We start from the raw sequence: 23,193 nt of genomic DNA on the forward strand, positions 1-23,193 counted from the left end.
CCAATATAGGTCTAAGGGTGTCCTGTAATTCTTCATTTTGCTCTTACAGCCAGTTATTGTATGCCAATATAGCCATTATTCAGTTTGCACAGCATTTGATTGTAGAACCAATACCATTTTCACAATACATGCCATACAATAAAATCAACTATATTAACTAATAAAATCATATTATTACTTCTGAGAGCATGGGAAAGTCGAAGACACATCCTTTGAGAAAGACTATGTTACGTTACATACAAATTATCAGGTAAATTACACTACTGTATGACTAGATTATACTCATTTGTGCAAAGAAAAATAGTAATTTGGATTAAAAAGCATATAGAAAGACAGTAACAAAATCACACAAGAGAATAATGGGAACCTACAGAATAAGTTGGTTACTTTCCCATGTGTTCTCTAACTAAACATGTGCCTCTTGATTAGCTTTTACTCAACTTGAATTTATTTACTTGTTTCCTAATAACCAGTATAGCAAATGGCTTCACTATAAGAGACACTTATGGCTCCATATATACCAATATGATATAACATATGATTATTAATACTACAGTACTGGGACAAAATATTAATTAAAAAAATAACTAAATGCCTATTTTGATATGCATAATTATCTACTTGATCTCCTGTGATTGGGTGTGCAGAACACCAGATTCCTTCTTGTTAAGTATTGCTTTTCATTTTAAAACTTTTTTAACTGTTAAAGGAAATCCTGAGTTTTAATTTCCTGCTTTGGAATTCTGAATTTGTTTCTAAAGCTAAAATTTTAAAATTTTAAAATCCACAGTTTTAATTTCCTGCTTTGGAATTCTGAATTTGTTTCTAAAGCTAACTTGCTCTTTAAATTCATTTTTGGAAGGCATTGAGCTTGTGAACAGTACTCTATTTGTTGTCAATACCTTTATATACAATAATATGTTGTAAACACTTCTAAGGCTACTACTTTTTCAGAAGTAAACTGAAAGATGGAACAAAGAGAATGTCCTAGGGCCTGCCTTACCTGTAGAAACCCTAGCACCTGACAGGTAGATAGATTAGAATGGATGGAGTAAATGTAGGCTTTCTATAACCTATAAAGAGATGGCAGATCGACTTCTTGTAATCTCGCCATTATGGCATCTTTATTGTTGGTGTGGATTACTTTTTGCTGTTCTTGAATGACTGGTAGCAGGGAATGGTCTTCAGCACAGGAAGTCTTACTCATGACTGGCTTGTCTTCAGTGAGAGAATTCATGTGAGGATAAAGCTAATGCAGGTGAAACTGACACTGAGCTGAAAAAAGGAAAAAGGAAACAAAAAAATTATGAAACAGGAAGAAAATCTTTGTCCTGTACTATTTTGAAAAGGTCCTTCAAAATAAGTATAGGAAATTCCTGAGCAGGTTCTCTTCCTCTGGACAATTTGAAGGGGTATCATGAAATACATAAGATATGGAGATGGAAATTAAAACCCACATAAAGTTTAGAGGTCACTATGCCATTTGTTTAGTTGTTTATGATAGTCTAAAAGCCTCTTTAAAACCTGAATATATCAGAAGTAAATACTATAGTATTATCATGCTTTATTGTTGATGAACCTCATGCTCTTAACCATAATATATCTTTACAGATATTATTATCCTGAAATTATTACATAAATTTCACATATAATCATTGTTGTTCAGACACATTTTAACCAGTATTCTTTAATCTCTATCAATTTTATTTGTACTCTGGAGGGTTTTAAGAAATATCAATGACCTCTATTTCTTTCGTTTTATTATCTGTCCCTGCCAACCATCCTCATGTGTTTTCTTTAATTATTCTTCCATTATATTCAACTGCAAAAAGAACTCTATACTTCCTGATTTGATGCAGACCCTAAGTATACTATATCTTACTGTCTAAAAATAATAGTCATCTTTTTGGTTATCTCCAAGATGGAGGAAGAAGCTTTCAATCAAAAATAGCAATCAGCAATGAAAAAATAATCTGAACAGTAACTTTGGTTATCATTGATGTTCTTCAGTGATACTTAAATGACACTGAAGTGTGTGGCAAAGAAATGGCTTCCTATGAAAATAGTTGTCCACAATAGCTAAATAGATGATTCTGTATTGCTGTACAAATAAAGCTCCCTTTTCTTGCCCAACTAATCATATCTGAGTACTGAAAGACTCGAGCACAAAATGCTACCAAAATTATTTCAAATTTTCCAATAACTCAAATACCATCTCCTATTTTTTATTTCACTCAACTTCTGGACTGTGCAAACTGAAACTCAGAAGATTTGTGGTACATCTATACTGACATGGAAAGCAGAACAAAGAACTGAGGCTGACCATCACACTACTGCTAGTTAAGTATTACCATGTTCCCTTCCTCTATTTTGGATTAAACCCAACTAAGTTTGTCCAAGGTAGGAACAGTTATGAGGATTAGTCATTCTAGGGACTGCTTCCAAAAAGTAAAATGGCCAAGACTGCACCAGGTTCAACTGCTTCTATCTTACCTAGTCCTCCAACTGAATCCAACCAGACAAGTTGGACTCTCGCACGCTCAAATACCCCATATATCCACATGCTCCCCTCTCCTTCCAGCTGTGCAAAATGTAATCTAAAGTTCATGATTTACAAACACCAAAGTAGTTGGTCTGCAAGAGAAAACAAAACAAAAACCAGAAAGACAGTTTTCCCTTACCCTCAAAAAGGTTTTGAAGGGTTGTGTCCCTACCTCTGTTGTTTAACAGCATAGACACAGCCTCAGTGTCTCCTTCTGTCTTATTTTAGGTGTATCCACATTTAAAATGAGCATTCTGCTGAACATCAGCCAAAGTTTTCACTTTAGAAGTTCAGGGAAGAAAAAAAAAAAAGAATACACCCTACCCTGCAAAAAAAACACCAAACCCCAAACAAACTTTAAAACCTATTAAATCAATATCCTTTAAATAGAACTTTTTTTTCTATTTCTGTAAAATCTTTATTTAAAGATGATGTTTTAGTATTGCAGGGAGAGATCATTCAGTCCAATTTACTGCTCATGGCAGGACCAACAAAGTTAGATCAGTCTTCATTCAGTAAAGTTAGGAATAACTCCAAGGGTGGAGATTGCACAGCCCATCTGGGCAACCTGTTCCAGTTTTGGTTTTTGCTGTGCTTCTCCAAGAAGATTTTGACTCTATCATCTGTATAATCACACATCAGGTAGCTGAAGACAGCACTTAGAACTCCTTTAGCTTTCTCTTCTCTAGTCTCAACAAACCAAGACAAAGGTCAGTAATGGCTATGGGGTTTGTTCAGTGTAGGGACTGCTTCCAATTTAAGTAAAATAGGCAGATGCTTTTAAACAAATGTTCAAGAACATTTGGCTGAAATACATAGGAAAACTGTGAAAAGCATTCACATATTCCCTAAGACCTCTTTTGCTCTACTGACAGTGCAAAAGGGCTTCTATGCAATTTAAACGTCATTTGAATATTTTACACTGTCAGTATGGTGCAAATAAGTCCCATTGTAAATGATAATGTTTCATATTTTCATCTTAAATAACTTACCTTAGGCAACTGAAGAAGCTAGTAGGCATTCCAGAATGAGATCAGTTTTACTTTGTTGGAAGGCTGTGCAGAATTATGAAGAACTGCATCTTCTTCTCAGTGACAATTTTTATCTTTAAAGATTTGTCGAGATGGCTAGCACTGGTCTATCAAAAAAGTGGTAACTCCAGTTGCTCCAATTTGGAGTGAATAAACCCACAGAAATATTGCTTGGTGGTTTAGTGCATATTTTTTGCAGTCTTTTCATCTTTCTAACATGTAAATTATTATTGTCTTTAAAAATACTGTATTTCTGCTAGAGAAATCCGATAGGTACAGATACTTACAATGCTTGTAGCACTAGCAATGCCAATATTAAAAGAAAGAGAATTTTTTTTTTTTAAAGAAGTAAGTATTTGAATATAAAATCCCATTGTGGAAGAATATACTTTTATACACTGGTGGATTTCTTGAAGTTCAAAAGTAGAGGTTTGCTCGCTTTTTGCATATGAAAGACAAGGAAATTTTCACACTGAGTTTAAAATATTCTACTACATATTGCTCCAATTTATAATGCTTAAATGAGCATGATAGGAAAAAAAAGACCAGGAACCTATATGCACAATTGTAATTTAAGAGCTTCCCCTTCTGTCAGTAGGCTTGATTACTTGTTAGAGACTTCACAGTGACCACGACATACTTCATGTGAACGTAACTGATGAGGACTGATTGACAATGACTGCTGCAAAATTAGCATTTCCATGGAAGCCAACATCAATTACTATCAACGATGAGATGCCCATCTAGGAGATTCTGAACAATACTGCAATATAAACTAAATCATTTAGGTTTACAGCAAATACAAAAGAAACATTAGCAAATGAAGGGGAAAAAAAAAAAGAAAAAGAAATGAACTAATGGGACTGTCACTGCAAGCAGCATGTTTTCTGCTATAAACAAAAAAGTATCAGCAGAGAGTGACAAAATGTAAGATTTTTTGTTTCTTTTTATTTTCACCAATATCTATTGTAAATTTAATTGTTTATGTTGTAAAAAATGTGTTCCAGAAGTATTTATGCAAGGAGTATGTTTTTTCAAGGACAATGTGTTTGGCTTTTTTTCTTGTTATCTAAGTCTCTTAAATTTTGAATTTATGCTAGGTCTGAGAGATTAATGAATCTTGAATGTATTCAATACTTTCATGTTCTTTGAAAGATGTCTATATGAAGAGGAGATCTTTAAGATTTTTTTTTTCTGGGGTTCTCTAATTTATTACTATTCTAACCTGCTACAATTCTGTAAACTTACAGTTAAGACAGGTACAACATCTGAGATTAGGTGAAGACCTGAGCTACCGTTTTCCTTTAAAAACAAAACTGGTACTCCAGGTTGAAGAAGTGATGCAGCATACTCTACCAGATTTCTATCCAGACATGAGTCTAGGATGCCAACAGATGGCCACAGTTCATTTTTGACACACCCTAAACAGGGAAGTTCAAACTTGTAACCAATGCTAGGTAAAATATTTGTATATTCAGATTAAAATGTTGGGGAAGCAGAAACAAAGCAGAAATATTTTATTTTCTTTTCAGTTACATTTTCAAAAATTTTGTTTCTTCCTTTTTTTCATTTTGCTTTTGAAAAATAGCTGAATGTACAGAATCTGTTTAAATGAAATGTGCCTACGGTATCCAAGGTCGATAAGAAGGGATTATACTAGTTACAGTTAGGAATAACTAAAGTAGTTAAAGTGGAAAATAAGGTTGGACTTGAGTACTGAGAATATGAACAGAAAGGCTAAAATTTTCCTGGACAGCAAAGCTCATGTGTTCGTAACCTCACTGACTCCAGATCGTTCACGTTTTTGTTTGAACTCCATCCAAGACAACAGTTTTGTGTCCTACCAATCACTTAATGTGTTGGGGTAATATTAGCTAGCATGGTTATTAGGATGGCATGCTTTTCAGTTGGCCAGAAATAAACTTAGTTTATCACATTAGTTCCCTAGATGTTGAGCTTTCTGAATTATTTTCAATTTGTCAGGCAGATATAAAAGTAAGAGCTTGTTTGGTTAATACTGAAATATGAGTCTTTATTTGTTCTATTTTCCAGCCTTACAGGGAAACCATAAATTATGGGCTCTCTCCCCTGCTCAGCAGCTGTAGCTTGTAGAAGTGGTATTCAAGTCATAAATGTCTATAAAACTGTGCATAAAATGTTTTCCTCAACTTTGATTACAAGTTGAAATATGCCAGAATATTACTGATGTTGATTGTTTCTATCGTGCATGTTAATTCCAAGTAGTTTAGTGAAGCTACATCATTATTTCATGTTGAATCTCAAACAGAGAACACAGGATCTGAAGGGAATACATTCCCCTCAGCAGAGTCTATATACCCAAGCAGGTTCATAATCATGTACATGTACGTGCTCATTCAGTTACTGGAGAGAATCAGAAGAGGAGACAGTCTCCTTGACAGTATCTATAACACTAGACAAAAAAGTGCCAGGAGCCTGTGCCTATCCCCAAAGCAGTCCATCAGTTTATAATCACACAGTTTAGGATTAGTCTCATTATTGTATAGTTACCTTGGAAAAATACACTTGGAAAAGTGTACAAATCAAAACTAGGGAATTAATTAAAAATTAAGTTGTATGGATCACTCCATTGATTCTTTTGTAAATAGCACCTTGTCATGGCTTTTTTCTAATGTGAATCCAGTGACAGACATTTTCTATAAAGGGCATGAAGACCTTGCACTGACAAGCCTTTGTTATCCTCTCTGATTTCCTTGAAGGACAGAGCAGAGATATTCTGATAAACACATACTGACTGAATTTCCAGTTTGGACAATTCTTTTCCCACATATGCTGATAGTTCTTAATGTGTTTGTAGTTCAAAATCTAATAGATTCTCAAACAATCAAAACTATTCATTGTATTCCCACTTCATATTGTCCCCCATGTTGTATCTGTATTGGAATAGTAGTACAATAAAGTAGCAGAATGGTATGAAGTGTGGGAAAGTTGATGTGTCCCTACGCACTTCTTATTCAAAGTAATTGTGAACTTCTTACTGCTGAAAGATTGGCTTCCTGGAATTAATATTGCTTCAGAATTGATTGCAGCTTTAGTTAAAGTACATTTGACACCTCTGAAAAGCTACTTTGTGCCCCAGGCATCTCTGTATGTGCCTGCGATCTTGACAGTATGAGTTACGTAGGTGACTATGTACATACATTCTGCAAAATGTGCTGAGTGGCAAATCAAAAAGCAGAGCTTTCTCTGCTGGAGTTGAAGGAGGGCCTGCTACAGAGAAGTAGTTGCACTGATCAGGCACAGCATGCTTAAAGTTGAATGAATTTCTCCCTCTGTCCGTCTTGTGTTCCCTTTCTTATAGGGACTGTGACTTTTATAACATCTTATCTCCTTTGCATTTTCACCATATATGAAATGTTTTACATATGCTGAGAGCAATTCTTTCCTTCCTTTATTTATGCTGTAAAACCAGTTCTATCCACTTGTCAAGGCTGAATTCCTTTAAAGTCCCCTGCTTTTACCCCTGGGGCTTCTGTGGTCTTCTCTATGCTTATGCTTTCAGGAATCCCTGTTACAGTATATTCCTTCTTTCTTGCAATATGATGGATTAAGGGTTTGGAGGTTTTTTGTTTGTTTTGGTGTTGGTTTCTTTTTTTCAGATTTTAAGATGTTTCTTGCTTTCAAAACTAAATTAACTCTTAAAATTTGACTTTCGTGTTTCCGCTTCCATCTCCCACTCATATCCTATAGAAAACTAATGTAGTTGGAATTGACATGTCTCCGTGAATGTATTTGATCTATCAGATTTTTTCCAGCTTTAATGTTCAGCTTATATATTCAAGGATTTTTTTTACATTAACAAATAATATTTTTCCTTATAAATTAACATTATTAATCATATTTCAGCCAGATAATACAAGACTGGACTCCTTAATTTAGATACATAAACACTTATGCTGTATAAACATGAAGAATGCTAATTGACTCAAGTGTGTCTTTATATCTTTATTAAAGAGAAATTTAAAGCCTCTTGGATTTTCTGCTGTTTGTAGTTTTATTTTCTATAGGATTACACCTGGTTGATCAAAGTAACTGAAGATTCAATATAGTTGGATATCTGCGGAGCAGATGACTTAGCTTACATTAAAAATGTAAATATGTGGAATTGATAGTATGTGTATTAGATGAGACAAAAACTAGCTTGCTGACAAATAGCCCACCTAGTTATAATGAGAAGATATCCTGCTCTCATGGAGTCCCAGAGAAATCATTTACTGGGCTTAGTTATGTCTGGTTTGGTTTGGAAAATCTTTGCTGAGAAAATTCAGAAGTGATTCAAAGGTTGTAGAATTGTTTAAAATAAGCAAACTAACCAATTAAAAAAAGATCTGTCAGATTAATGGTTCAGAACAAACCAACTTATTTGTATTAGTTTCTGGTTTAGATCAGAAAAAGGATAAGGTGACTTACTAGGGGATCAGGAATATTTACTACCCCTAAAAGATTACACACAGGCACACACTCCTTTGACTGGACTTACACCCAACGGGATGAAAGTCACATCTGCTCTTAAAGTTTTGTCCCTGCTTTAAAGAACACAGAAATTCCTCATAATCAGCATATTCTCAGAGGGCTACATTAACACAGTCATGTGGCTTCTAAACCAAAGCTGGCTTATGTCCAGGCAAAAGAGGTCTGGTCTGTTTATACAAATACAAGTAAAGATAGCTAGTATAACTGGGCTTAGTATCAAATATGTGCATAAAATGTAATAGTATGTTATAAAGTCAAATTGAATAAGGTGATATTCTCTGTTGACCTGGATTTCCATGACTATATCACTAAAAAAAGAAGATAAAGAACCAATGAAGAACCTGTTTAAAACATTGTGGCCAATTAAGACTGACTAGCTTACCTCCCTGTCGCATAAAACTAGTCCTATGTATAGCAAATTTGCTCTAGACATAACAATTTGGATATGGCAAAATGGACCTAAGAGCCAAAACAAATGTTTAAGACAGTGGACAGTTGGAGTCCACTGTTCTAGCTCATTTCCTGACCTTGTATTTTCAGAAGTTTAGGTGTACCTGTTGGATATAAGTCAAAATCTGGGAGTAGATAACATCTTGCTTGATTGGACAGTAAAAGCCAGTTGGGTGTCAATGAAAATGAAGTTAGTTAGGCAAAGAATAATAATTTACATTAACAACAATCCATTACCAATAGATTTTAGTTCTAGAGAGAGAATTTAGTTGTTTAAAGGCTTATTGCAAAAGCTATGCAGGAATGTAGTTGGATATTATAACCCATCGACATAGCTGTCCAGATGGCTGAACTTTTGTTTCTGTACTATGAACTGTGAAAATCAAGTTCAGTAGTAGATATAGATGCCAGTACATAGAATCATAGAATCATTTAGGTTGGGAAAGACCTTTAAGATCACGTCCAACCGTTAACCTAGCACTACCAATTCCAGTACTAAACCATGTCCCTAAGCACCACATCTACACGTGTTTTAAATACCTCCAGGGACAGTGAGTCAACCACTTCCGTGGGCAGCCTCTTCCAATGCTTGACCACCCTTTCGGTGAAGAAATTTTTCTTAATTTCCAATCTAAACCTCCCCTGGCACAACTTGAGGCCATTTCCTCTCATCCTATCGCTAGTCACTTGGGAAAAGAGACAGACCCCCACCTCGCTACAACCTCCTTTCAGGTAATTGTAGAGAGCAATAAGGTCTCCCCTCAGCCTCCTTTTCTCCAGACTAAAAACCCCAGTTCCCTCAGCTGCTCCTCATAAGACTTGTGCTCTAGACCCTTCACCAGCTTCATTGCCCTTCTTTGGACATGCTCCAGCACCTCAATGTCTTTCTGTAGTGAGGGGCCCAAAACTGAACACAGTATTCGAGGTGTGGCTTCACCAGTGTCGAGTGCAGGGGGACAATCACTTCCCTAGTCCTGCTGGCCACACTTTCTGATACAAGCCACAATGCTGTTGGCCTTCTTGGCCACCTGGACATGCTGCCAGCTCATATTCAGCTGGCTGTCAACCAATATCCCTAGGTCCTTTTCCTCTGGGCAGCTTTCCAGCCACTCTTCCCCAAGCCTGTAGCATTGCATGGGGTTGTTGTGACCAAAGTGCAGGACTCAGTACTTGGCCTTGTTGAACCTCATAGAATTGGCCTTGGTCCTTCGATCCAGCCTGTCCAGATCCCTCTGTAGAGCCTTCCTACCCTCAGGTAGATCAACAGTCCCACCCAAGTTGAAAGCTCACAAGAAAGCATTAGTCTTGAGGCAAGGGCTTTCAGTTTTTATCTCCTATGTATATTTTCAGTCTACCATATGACGTGATTTTGGGCTAACCTTTTTGGCAGGTCAGTCCAGAGAAGATCTAAGAGAGAACTGGGAAGTAATTGTGCAAAGTGATCTTGACACAAATTCCTGTTAACAGCAAATCAGAAAAAGTGGGTGGGTTGTGGCAGAAAGTAATTATGATATTCTTCTGTGTGAGCTGTAGATACATTTTCCCACACACAGTATGCAATAATTGAAAACTAGTGTGTTCACTCTTATGAAAACCATTTATGCATAGTTACAACTTCTATGTAAAATTGACCAAATAATAAAATGAAAGCTGTTCTGAGTAACTCTTTTCTTTATTCTAAAAGAGCAGCTAACTGCTTCCGGATATGTTAGAGTTTATTGCTATTGTACAGATGTGTATAATCACTGCCTTGCCGTGCTTGAATAGCAGCCATCTGTTTGTCTTTGGATGATTGCAGCTTTTAATAAATACACTTCTGTTTCTATCTGTGAAGCAGTCACTCTGTCCCTGCCAATGTAAGCAGGATGGCGTGACACATAATGAGACTCATCTTTTAATGCCACTAATGCATGTAAGTATTGTAACTGGCTGTACTGGTTTTGGCTGCGATAGAATTAATTTTCCTCATAGTAGCTTCTATGATGTTATGTTTTGGATTTGGATTTGTGATCAAAAACAGTGTTGACGATACACTGCTATTTTAGCTATTGCTGAGCAGTGCTTGCACAGCGTCAAGGCCTTTTCGGTTTTTTTTCCCATGCTGCCCCACCAGCGAGTAGGCTGGGGGTGCTCAAGAACTTGGGAGGGGAAACAGCTGGGACAGCTGACCTCAACTGACCACAAGGATATTCCACACCATATGACATTGGACTCAGCAATAAAAGCTGGGGGAAAGAAGGAGGAAGGGGGTAACATTCACAGTCATGGCCTTTATCTTCCCAAGTAGCTGATATGCATGATGAAGCCCTGTTTTCCTGGAGATGGCTGAACACCTGCCTCCTGAAGGGAAGTAGTGAATTAATTCTGTATTTTTCTTTGCTTGCACGTTCAGCTTTGCCTTTCCCTTTTAAACTGTTTTTATCCCAACCCATGGATTTTTGCACTTTTACCCTTCTGAGTCTCTTCCCCATCTGGCTGGAGGAGAGTGAGTGAATGGCTGTGTGTTGTTTGCCTGCCTACAAGGTTTAAACCATGAAAACACTGGCTTAGACCAATACAATCTTTTTTGAAAGAGCTCCTATGATATAGTTAAGTCAACTGTGCTAAATAGACATGTCAATTCATTGTAGAATTTATAGCAATCACAGTTGGGATTCTTTCTCTTTTCATCAATAAGAGATGATTTCCTAAGAACTGCTTAGAAAACTGTTGCATTATCCCTGTGTTCTTATTATTTAGCTAAAGAAAAAAAGAGAAAAAAAAGAAACTTCTAAGTCATTTCACTAATAAATGAACAGGAGCCTTGGAAGCCAGAAAGCTATGTTGACCAGATACAAAAGAGCTGGTATTCAAACACAGTGTGCACTGACATTATGTTATTGTTGTTGCTGAGAGTTTTTATTTTAATGGTGAATAATACTTAAGCAATATGAATGAAATATAACTACAGAGAATACAGGATTGTAAATAAATTAAATAGCAGTTATTTAATCTTCAGGTATTTTTTACCCTGAAAGCTGTGTATGTGAGAAAGAACTCTTTATGCTGCCTCTAACTTTCCAAGTACAGACATTGGCAAGCATAAATCATATGAGATACCAAACAACTACTTTGACTACCAAACAAAATTTTGATGGTCAACAAGGGAACAATGGAAGAAGATTTCATTTAGATTAATTTTGAAATGTGGAGTAAGATGCAATAAACATCTCTAATTTGCTTTTCACTTCATGAATATTTGCAGTCAAATACAGAAACTTCGTTTACCATTTTTGAAGTCATTTGCATAAGCTGTAAGAGAATCAGGATGTATCCTATAAGGTATGATGGACAGTGAACCACTTTATGGTTGATGGTTTCATATAGTTGCTCTTGATTTCAGAATTATTCAGTGTTTTTAAGAACTACTGCATCAGACTCTTCTGAGCATCCTGTTGTGCTTCGTGATGTGCAAATCATGAAAATGGCAATTTTTACTGATATAAAGAAGTCTCTAAGGCCAGTCTTTTTCAAAATGAATCTACCTGTCAAAGAGACCCTCTCAAAAAAAGAGTAACAATTAATGCCAAATGAGACAGAGCTGCACAGATGCGTATAGGTATCTTCAAGGGTAATCAGTAGAAGGGTTCTGAGAGCATTCTATGTCCGGCCTTCTCCACAGGCTTAGTTTTGGGGGCTTAAGGACAAGGTAGAGCCAGCGCAGACAAGGGTGGACCAACATTCACAAGTATCCACTGTTTTTCAAAGACTGAAGACCGCACATAGTAGTTCAGAGATGCCTAAACCTTTTGGATGAGATAAGTGGTCCTGTTTTTAATTTTTTCCTGGGTTTGATCATGAAGTTCATACCATCATTTTAACCAACAGCTCTACAAAGGTGATAAAAATTATATACTGTTTAACCTTGTTCCATGAACCCTAGTACGAGATACATCTTACCTAACTTGAGGCACTTCACTAACAGCCGCTTCATCTAAGCTTCCAATATAGAGGATAGGTTCTTTCAGGGAACAATTCAACTATTCCAAATATGTTAATTCCTGTCCTGAGGTGGCTATTTTGCTACATGAACTGTCTGTTCTGAATAAGACAATGTCTTAAATTAGACATCTTAATGCCTAGAGATATATCTAGGTCTTTTCTTTGAGGACAAGATGAGCTTTCTGAGAATTTGCAAGTGATTATGAGTTAAAATAATTCAAAACATAAATCCTTCATGAAATATAGCTGCATTATCAATCTTTTTGTTTCCGCAAGTAGAAAATAATCTTTTATTTGAAAGAACACATGCCTCAAATTTTATACATATTGAGAATTCATTAAGCTCTTATACCCAAGCTGTATTTGAACGACTGTGATTTTTTAAAAAGTGAGGTTATTAATTACTAACATATCTAATAATCATAATTAGATTACCAGACAGAATAAAAAAACCAACAAAACGCACAACTGCAAACAGTGATCACGACAGAAGTTGAACACATAAATACTTCATTTAAGGAAGAAAACCTTTGGAAATTTAAAAAGATAATGCAATTAATTCTTGGAAAATTCAAGATTAGTTGAGACCTAAGGAACATGTGAGCATGTCAGTAAACATAAATACTGATATCATGTAAAACAGAATGATTATTAAAGCACTTAGTGTTTGTAGTCTTAAATCAAAGTGTTCTTAAAATAATTATGGTAGTGCATTTTCATCCTTTAGCATGTTTATGCTTTTTAAAAATATACATATAACTGAAATTTCAGAATCTTGTTTTGTGGGTTATGCAATAATTGCAACCATTGTTTTCTGGGGTTTTTTTTTCTTTAACCTACTGATGAATGTTCTCAACTCAATTTCATCTGGAAGAACTTTAGTTTTTGGAATAGAGTATTTCATTTAAGCAGTTGGCATTCTGAGGAGTAGAAATTCTCCCTGAGTTTCCCAAATGTAAGAAAAGCCTTATGCAAAATCCATTTATTGATAAAATACACAAGCCATCACATGATTAGCCAGTTGTACATACTACCTGCTCTACTCTACCATTCTGTCTGTTAGTCTTGTTTTTAAGGAAAGAGGTTTTTTGGATTTTTTTTTGTTTTTGTGTATGTGTGTATGTGGTTTTTTGTGGGTTTTTTGTTTTGCCTTTTGAACACAAATCAGTGACCAAAGGCTGGTCATGACCCTCACCTTATCTACTTCCTTTTAATTTAGACTTATAAAAGACAATAGTGTGGTGAATTGAAGGACAGAAGAAATTTCACAGTAAAGCTGGCTGGATATTGGCAATGAATGTGAGGGTTAGCTTAACTGGGGGAGTGTTTTTAATAATTGCTGTAGTTGGTATTGATTTATTCTCTGTAAGAATGCAAAGTTTAGCACCTCTATCTAATAAGCCATGAGCCTGAAAGGAATGGAGAATCATATATTTTACTATCAGTTGTCAGGCACATGTTTAATGTGTGCTACAGGGGAGTCTACACAACTCCCTCTAGGTAATATCACATGGGTAAAAATAGCTGATAAGATAGAAAGGGGCGTGTAAACAGTGTGTGTGGGCACAATACCCAAAACTGCCCAGTCTAAGGCGGTGATTGCCCATTAACTTATAAAACTACAAAGAAGTAGTACAAAGAAGCACAAAGTTTGCTTAAGGTGATGTTCAACCAAATTAAAGAGTAACCAGAACATTACTGACACACTTTTGGGGAAGTCAAGGAGTCAACTTGAAAAGAACTATAAAAGAAGCATGGAGATTCATGATTGTGGAGTGGGACCATGAAGTGGGAAATCGGTCAGAGTGGCACCCACATCTGGTTTGGCACTGCCAGAATTCTCCTTGTAGCATCATGACCTCTGTCTAGGCTTGACAGAGCATCCTCCACTGTGAGCAGTCTACATTTCCTTGCAGGATACCGCAAATAGGTACTCACATCTTGGATGTGTGTATTGACTTCATGGGGGGTCTTTCTCACCAGCTTGCTCATTAGTGGATTCCTGGGAGCCACAAGGCAAACATGAAAGTTGTTTCTAAACACAGGAGGTGTGTGTGAACAGGGCAACCTGCACACCCAGAAGATGGGTTTTGTGCTTGTAACCCACATTTGCTGGGTTAGGAGTGCATCTCTACATGACTGTGTGTGGGAGGAAGGCAAGTTTAGCAATTGAGATTAGTCATAGAAGGGTGTTTGAAATCTGTAGGTGTACATTTGCATTTTGTGAGTAGCTAGCATTGTAGTTTATCTGTTGTGATGTTAATATTGATCCTGAATGTACAGTTCACTGATTGTTGGTTAATAGAATGTTGTTATAATAAATGAATAAACCACTTTGATCCTGATTTGATTTAAGCTGTGCAAGCTGAGCAGTTTTCCCCTGTGACAATATACAATTGTTTGAGTTTCTGTGAATCTACAGTGTACTTTAATGTAATTTAAAGGTCTGATTCTCCACATCTAATGACTGAAATTATTACTGGAGTTCTGTGATAATGAAACAATAGGTGATAGCTTTTCTTACTTCTGTGTCAGCTATTGTATATGGATTTTCTCAGAACTGTACATCAAGGTATTTCTGTTAATATGTGAATTCTGAGAAGGATAAGAATGCATCACTTCTAGGAAGGACTTCAACATGTTACATATACAAAAATTTCTTTTTAATATGTTATCTCTTACAAGAATAAATATGATGTAATTAAATGTTTCTGTAACCTGAAATAGTATTTTATGAATATACCTACACACATGTATGCACATAAATCAGTATTTAAAACAGCTAAAGTTATAGAATACAAGAAGTCACTCCATTCTGAGGTTCAGTGTGAAGGAAATCACTTGAAACTATACTGTTTCTTAATGACTTCATCTTACCAATTACACTGACTCTACTGGTTTTGGTTGCTGAGTAGACTACTGCTGTTACAAATCTAATGAAAGCTTTTAGCCAGGTAGATAATATTTTTGCTATTGGTGGTAAAAGTCCATAGGTTTTTAATGTAGGCTTGATTTGTCCTCAGCTTTTGGTCTGGGGATACTACATATGATAAAAGTCTGACCAATCTAGGTAACATGATGACAACTCATCACAACCTCCCCTTCCTGTACCTGTTCTTCGGGAAGTTTGAAGCAGCAGCTTTAGGATCAAGAGGAACATTTTGATGAACATAATACCAACAAAAAGCAGAAGATACTGTTATACCTATGTAGAACAATTTTAATTGCATCATAAATTAGACTTTTCTGCATTAATTAGGTCATTTTGGTATTAGTCTAGGTAGTCAGTAACAGTCTAGGTACAAGACTGTTAAAACATTAATTAGGCTAACCATACTTTCTTGTCTCTGTGTATATGGTGTGTTTTCTTTGGCTTATAGCAAGATTTTGAGTGTAGCAACCTCAGTTGCAGGTATTTAGCTGTCAGAGCAGGCATTCAGAGCATTCAGTAGTTAGAGCTCTGTTGAGGCTGGTGGAACTATGACAGGCTGTGTCTTTTGATAGATTCAGAACCAGGTGATTTTGAATATGGTAATAAAAATCCTCGTTCCACATGATCTTTCATGACAAACAACAGATGATACAAGGTTGCTGACCTCAACATTACTGAGAGTGGAGCAAAAGTAAGGGCTCAGGTAAGTTTAAATGCTAGGCATTGATTTTTCGTTTGAGGCTGAGTAGCTGTTCCTTTCCTTTATTGCAACTATTCAAAGTATGTACAACAGGGACACACACACAGAAAAAGAAAAAAAAAAAGAAGAAAGAAAGAAAAAGAAAAAGCTTTCTCATGTTAATAGGTTGTTTGGGTTCTTGTTCCTCTTAGAGGCCTTACCTTTTCTAAGGCTCTCAGCAGTGACTTCCAGCAGGGTTCTCATTAATATCAATTCCTGTGTTCTTCCAGGGCTTTAAATTACACTTGTTAATGCACATGCTGCTCTGCATGTGAATTCTGTGGGTTCAAGCCCAAGGAACAATTCTGAAGATAGATGTAAATACTAGAATGTGTGGAGGCCATTAATTAATTGTGTGGACTCTTTTCTTCAACCGCTTCTTATCACATGGTTTTGTGTGTTTCTCTCTCTCGTAGCTTCTGAACTAATAGGCTTTTATTAATTAAATTAGACAGAAAGGTAAAAAATCTAAAAGAAATTAATTCTTTGTATGTTTTGTGAAAATAAGCATCCAGGTAGAGAAGATAAATGTCAGTAACACTCTCACTGAGAGAAAGGATTTTAGATTCCACTTTTCAGGCAACACATACACACACACAAAATCACAACTACAGAACAAAACTTGAGTCTTAGCTTGCTCCATGATAAAAATCACAGCAGTTAACCAGACTCAGAATCAAGAAAAAAACTTCCCTGAATTCCATTGTTTTCAGGATAAATGTTAACACCAGTACATATGGTGTAGGTGTATAGTGTGAATATATGTATATAAAGTTAACAGCAAAATAAACTAATCCTACAGGCTTTTAGTCAGGATCTGCCAGATTGGTCTTTTGAAAGAAGTACTATTTTTCTATAGTTTGATTCACATTCTGGCTATCCCTCTGAGTTGGAACTACAACCAGAGGCAAAAGCTCATTTCCTTTCAACATAAACATACAGAGAGTAGCCATGCATTACATTTATAGGGTCCAATATGGCAAGATGCCTTAAGCATATATAGTGTTTAAGCATGTCAATTGTACTTTATATGGCTGGACTTTTAGATCACTGAGAATCTCAGGAGACAGAATCCATTGAGTGCATAAGGAAAAGACTTACTATAGCTGTAAACAGACAATAACTAGCATAGGTGAGCCTATATAGACTCAATATATTGCTATTTTCCTTACTAGCATAGCACAATTTGTTCTTTTTTAACATCTCCAACACAGGATGGTCCTGCTAGAAGGCTTTATTTCATAATGAGATATTATGTTTTTTTGATTGCTGAAATTGCTCAATTTATGAACCATGCTCTCTCTTACACTTTTCTGTCACTTGCTCTGAAGAAGCGTGGATGTACCATTACAAAGATATAGCTTATGGATGTTTCAAGAGTTATCCTCCTTAAGTTCTAAAGGCAAAAAACCCCAACCCTGTGTGTTTAAATTGTACTTGTTAAAATTCTGATCTAACTGATTTTACTTCTTTGGTCACCTGTCTGTATTATTTGGTTGGATTCTGGTTCATGGTTTATGTGTTCTCAGGCCATCTGAGTTAGGTCCAGATTGTGTTTCTGGTTTTGACTTGTTTTCTAGAAAAATCTTAAATATACAGCTTACAGTTTAACAGCCAAAGATGTCATGTACCTACCTTAACTACACATATGCTTCTACTTAGTATAATTTAGCCTTTCACAGAAATGTATTAGGTAAAACATATATTATACACATTTCCCAGAGAATTACTGAAACAAGATTACATTACCTGTTGACAGTTCACAAAAGAGACATACACATTGTCAAAACAAATAAATTACCAGTCCCCCCATCCCACACACTTCCATTTCCTTCACTGTTCTTCAGAATTTTGTAAGAATTCTAACATTTCCTTTTTCTTCCCTGTACCTTGCTCAATCGACTTGATTTTTTTTTTCCTTAGTTATGGATTCTGACTTTTTTTTTTTTTCCCCAAGATTTACTAAAGCTGCCTAGTTGTTCTGTCTCAGAAAGCTTGTGCCTCTAATAATGATAAAAGCTTGTGCCTCTAACAATGGTAAAAAACATTCTAGCACTGGAGATGCAATGTACCTAAGTTCACTTACATCTGAGCCTTTATCAGCAGTGGAGATGTAGCTGTTATATGTGGAAGGATGAATCAATTATAAAGCAAGAGAAGATATAAAAAACAGGTCAATCAAAAGGATTTCTAAAATTTCTAGATGTCTCTCTTGGCTGTACAGATGACTGAGGGTGAGTACCTCAGACATAGATCTATTTTGAAGATGCCTAAAATTAGATAAGGTGATGTCCACCTCCAGTATTGGTTTAATGCCCATGTAGGAATTCAAATATTGCTTAACGTCCAGTATGATTTAATTTGCAGACATCTATAGTTGATAGCTACCTCCCTTCTCTCTTACCTTAGCTCTTGCCAACTGTCCACACAGACTCTCAAATGCTTGCCTGGGGAAGTGAGCATAATGATGACAGAATGATATCTTCTTTATGAATTGAAGTTTGATGATTAAAGCATTTATTTTGGATGTGGAAGACTTGATTTCTGGTATTAACTCTGAGGAAATAAAACTCTCAACCTAGAAGCAATAAAGCTCTTATCTCCCACGTTTTGGGAAAGTGCTCTATAGACTAGGTTTCAAGGCATTCAGATAAAAAGGAAAGCAATGCATCCAGGACCAGTTTTTGCCTTGACACTAGTGTACTGCATTCCCATCAAAACTTTAAAATACCCGGTAAAATCTTTCTGAATGTTATTTTTTTTTCTTGCTTAAACTGCAGATCGTACCCACGCTAGCACCAAGCCCAGCCTCCCCACCCACCAGAGCGAGAAGTACGCACTGCAACAGGTGCACACTGTGCCCATGCTGTAGCCCTTGATGGCTGGGGTCCCCACCAACTAAGAAGCATCTCAAAATCACTGTGTTGAGGCTGTGTTGTGGTCAGCCAGGAGTGCAAGAAGCAGAGCGTAGAAAGGACAGTCTGATTCTAGCAGTTTGGGCAATCAGCTGGGAGAGAGTGACAGCTGTGATGAGACATAAGAATCCCATTCATGCAATTAGTTTTGTTTCATTTTACTCTATTTTTCAGACAATAGTACTGTAAAATTGTATGGTAATGACCATACAGACAGCTTCTGAATATCTCCAAGGGGGAAGACTCCACAACCTCTCTGGGAAGCCTGTGCCAACACTCAGTCACCCTCGCAGTAAAAAACATGTTTCCTGATGTTCAGAGGGAACCTCCTGTTTTTCTGTTTGTGCCCATTGCCTCTTCTTCTGTCACTGGACACCACTGAAGAGAGCCTGGCTCTACCCTCTTTGCACCCTCCCTTCAGGTATTTATACACATTGCTAAGATCCCCCCGAGCCTTCTCTTCTCTAGACTACGCAGTCCCAGCTCTCTCAGCCTTTCCTCATAGGAGAGATACCCCACTCCCTTAATCATCTTTGTGGCCCTTCTTTGTACTCTCTCCAGTATGTCCATGTCTCTCTTGTACTGAGGAGCCCAGAGCTGGACATAGGACTCCAGGTGCAGCCTCGATAGTGGTGGGTAGATGGGGAGGTTCACCTCCTTTGACCTGCTGGCAATACTTTGCTTAATGCAGCCCAGCCACCATTAGCCTTTTTGGCAGCAAGGGCACATTGGTGGCTGACGTTCAACTTGGTGTCCACCAAGACCCCCAGGTCCTTTTCTGCCAGGTTGCCTTCCAGATGGTAGGCTCCCCAGCATACACTGGTGCATGGGTTGAAATGTCATCTCCTTTATATGAATCATATGAAATATAGAACAAAACCAATCAGAAAATGTAATAACGTTAAGTGAATATTATGTTAAAAAATTAATTATATTTTACAAAAAAAAGTTTCTAAATTCCTTTTCTTTTATTTTTTCAATTTTTTTTCAATGAAATTCTGCTGTCATTTAAACATTAGTGAACTTCCAATTATTTTCTCATCTTTAGTACATTAGGATTTCAGGAATTATGATCTGAAAGTTTAATAAAATTTACAGAATGATGAGCTAAAACTATATTCATTGCCTATAACACAGAGAAACTCATCTGCTCAGGGACAGGGAAATAATTTTACCAGAAGATGTATGACTACTTAACTCATTTTCTGCCCTCTATTCTATCTATCCCAAGAGCATTTCATGGCCTTATGTGTGGATAAACCCTTTTAGTAATGATTTATGTTTGAACCACCATTTCTAAATTAAATATCCAGCCCTACCGTATTCTGATGTTTCTGGTGCATATGTCAAAACCTTGTAACATTGTTGTCTTCAATTTTAAAACAAAGATAGTTAAAAATAAAGATAATGTCTTTAAAATTTGATTAATATTTAAATGAGGATTTATTATGAGGCCAGAAACAATGCGAGGAGTTAAGATTAACACACATTAAAAAATAATAACCATAAAAAAGAATAAACTCATATGGAAAAATAGAAACGAAAGCAGTGGCTTTACCAGAAGTTCTAAATATATATTGCAGCGTAGAGTGGCACTTCCTGAAAGAAACTGGTTTTAAGAGGAACATGGAATATTTACCTGGAAAATTAAGACAGAATTTTTTCAAGAAGCTTTGAAAAAGGAAACACTTCTTTTAGAATAACATACATTCTTTTTCAATATGCTTTATTCCCTCCTTCAGAAATATAATTATCACAAAATCACATTTGATAACACTTTTAATGTATTTACATATATATATATAGTTCTTTTTTTTAATCACTTATATATAGTTCTTTTTTTTAATCACTACATATGCTACTCAATCTCCAGAACTGGATTTAACTTCAGCTTGAAACTCAGACTTCACAGAATTGATATTTTTAAGTTTTCTGCAATATATCTAAATTTTTTACATATGCAAACAGACTATAACTTTGCACTACCAGTAGCAGTGCACATAATAAATTTTATGTATTTTAAGAAATTAAGATAGCTCAGTTTTCATCATATTGTAGTAGAACATTTTCTTGCAAATATCTTCTAAATCATGCATACACATTTTATTAAATCTCTCTTGAGATAGAGAGATAGATTATTCATCATGCAGTCTATATGTAGCTTCTTCTCAAGTTTTAGTCATTCAACATGGTTTCCTGAGAAATCGGCTTCCATCTGCCAAACTCTTCACAAGACAAAAGACTTGCATGGGTTAGGGAAAACTTATTTCCTAAAAGCAAAATGTGAATTCTGGTATTTAAAATGTGAATTAAATATTCAGGAACCGAAACTATCTTTTTATTATAACTTAGGCATCATTGTCATGATCACTAAAAATTTATTACGTAATGTACAAGACAATTACCTACTGTACAAAAGCAATGTCTAATAGCCAAAAAATATCCTGAGTTTCTTTTGATCAAGGTGATGGTAGTGTGACACAATGTCCTTTATTCCTGTTGCAAATGATAAAAAAGACAACTCTAATTTTGGAAGATGAGGAAGAGGGATACAAATAGTGCTATAACCCTGTAGTAGAAGCATAACTTCTCAATTTCTGTTTTATGCAATCTATCTTTGGAGTAATTAGCTGGATAAAGTCTTAATTATCACTTTTCTTTCATCTTATATAGAGTGATTTCTCCCAAAGTTGTAAGTAGTATTGTTTGTTGAAGTGGTTATATAATGCTGAAGTTCACAGAATTTGACTGTACAAACTTTTTGCATCCTTTCAATATTCTTAATACATTTCATTTTTGTCTTCCCAATAATCAGTTGAGCAAGTATTACTACTTCTAGTTGTGTAGTAGTAAATTAACACACATATGTTGATATTTAACTTGAGACATAAGTAATCATAAAGAAAAAGAAAAATAATTGTATCTGTTTAATTGCTTTCCCAAGTGAAAGAGATAATTTCTATGGTAGTGCATAAAGATCTTGTCATACAGATGTGCACAAGCAAGACAGTAGATGAATCACGAGAAAAAAAATCATCTGCTGTCAGTCAAATAATCTACTAAAGTTACTACCACAGTTCAATTTTGTTATTGCAGCCCTCTCACCATTTTTTAATTGTTTTTCCCATTTATGTCCAGTTGCAAAACTTTCTAGAAGCACTGTAGAATATTTTTTTAGTATGCACTCTATTTACGTAGTGTCCTACATTTGATGGTTCCCCCATGAATAAGACTAATGGCAACCGCTGCTATCTTTTTTAATTCAGGAAAAAATAATTTGGTTTTTAAAACCTTCTTATTTTAAAAAAAGCTTATTTGATATTGTTACCTTATGTCATTGTCATACTCATGATCCACGTAGGGATCTGAGGCTAACAAATAAAAAAAAATATCTTAAAAACATACACTGGGATCATTATCACTTTATCTGCCAGCAGACTAAAAATACTGTGCCCCATTCAATGTGTGGAATTTATGATACTGAAGATATCATATGATGCAAAAAACCCACACATTTGAAAACTTACTTCTTTCTGTACAGCATCGTTGAGTGTATACAATTAGTATGTAGAAATACATTTTGAATTTATCTTTTGCATTTTATCCATGATAAAGTAATTCCATTTAAAGATGTGAAAAATATGGGTAGTGGTGAGTAATGGTGTCGGACTCCGTAGGGTTCTTGGAGCTAAACCTGGTGCAGTCTCATTCACGTTGTTTTATGGTAGCTTTCCCTGGAACTAACTTACCTCAGAAGTACACCTTGTACTGTCTTGGAAGGAAATAGCTGAAGTTGCCCTCTTTATCAGTGTAGATAGATACATCCAGAATTTTTATTTCTTGTATTCTCTTTATTTATCTACTTGAAATTTTTATATATGTAAACATACTTATATATATAATAGGTAAAAATTCTAATTTTTTAATGAAAACCATAACTTTTTTAGAGGTTCAATCAAGTACAATCATCGGACAAGTGAATGAAATGAGACTCATCCCTTAAAATAAAGATTGAGTCTTCACTTTTTGGACAAAGCAAAGATATTAAGAATGTTCCCTTGCACGATGGATCCTCACTCTGCCCATGAGTA

The sequence above is a fragment of the Ciconia boyciana genome, chromosome 1 (assembly GCF_034638445.1).
Source record: "Ciconia boyciana chromosome 1, ASM3463844v1, whole genome shotgun sequence".
Classification (NCBI taxonomy): domain Eukaryota; kingdom Metazoa; phylum Chordata; class Aves; order Ciconiiformes; family Ciconiidae; genus Ciconia; species Ciconia boyciana.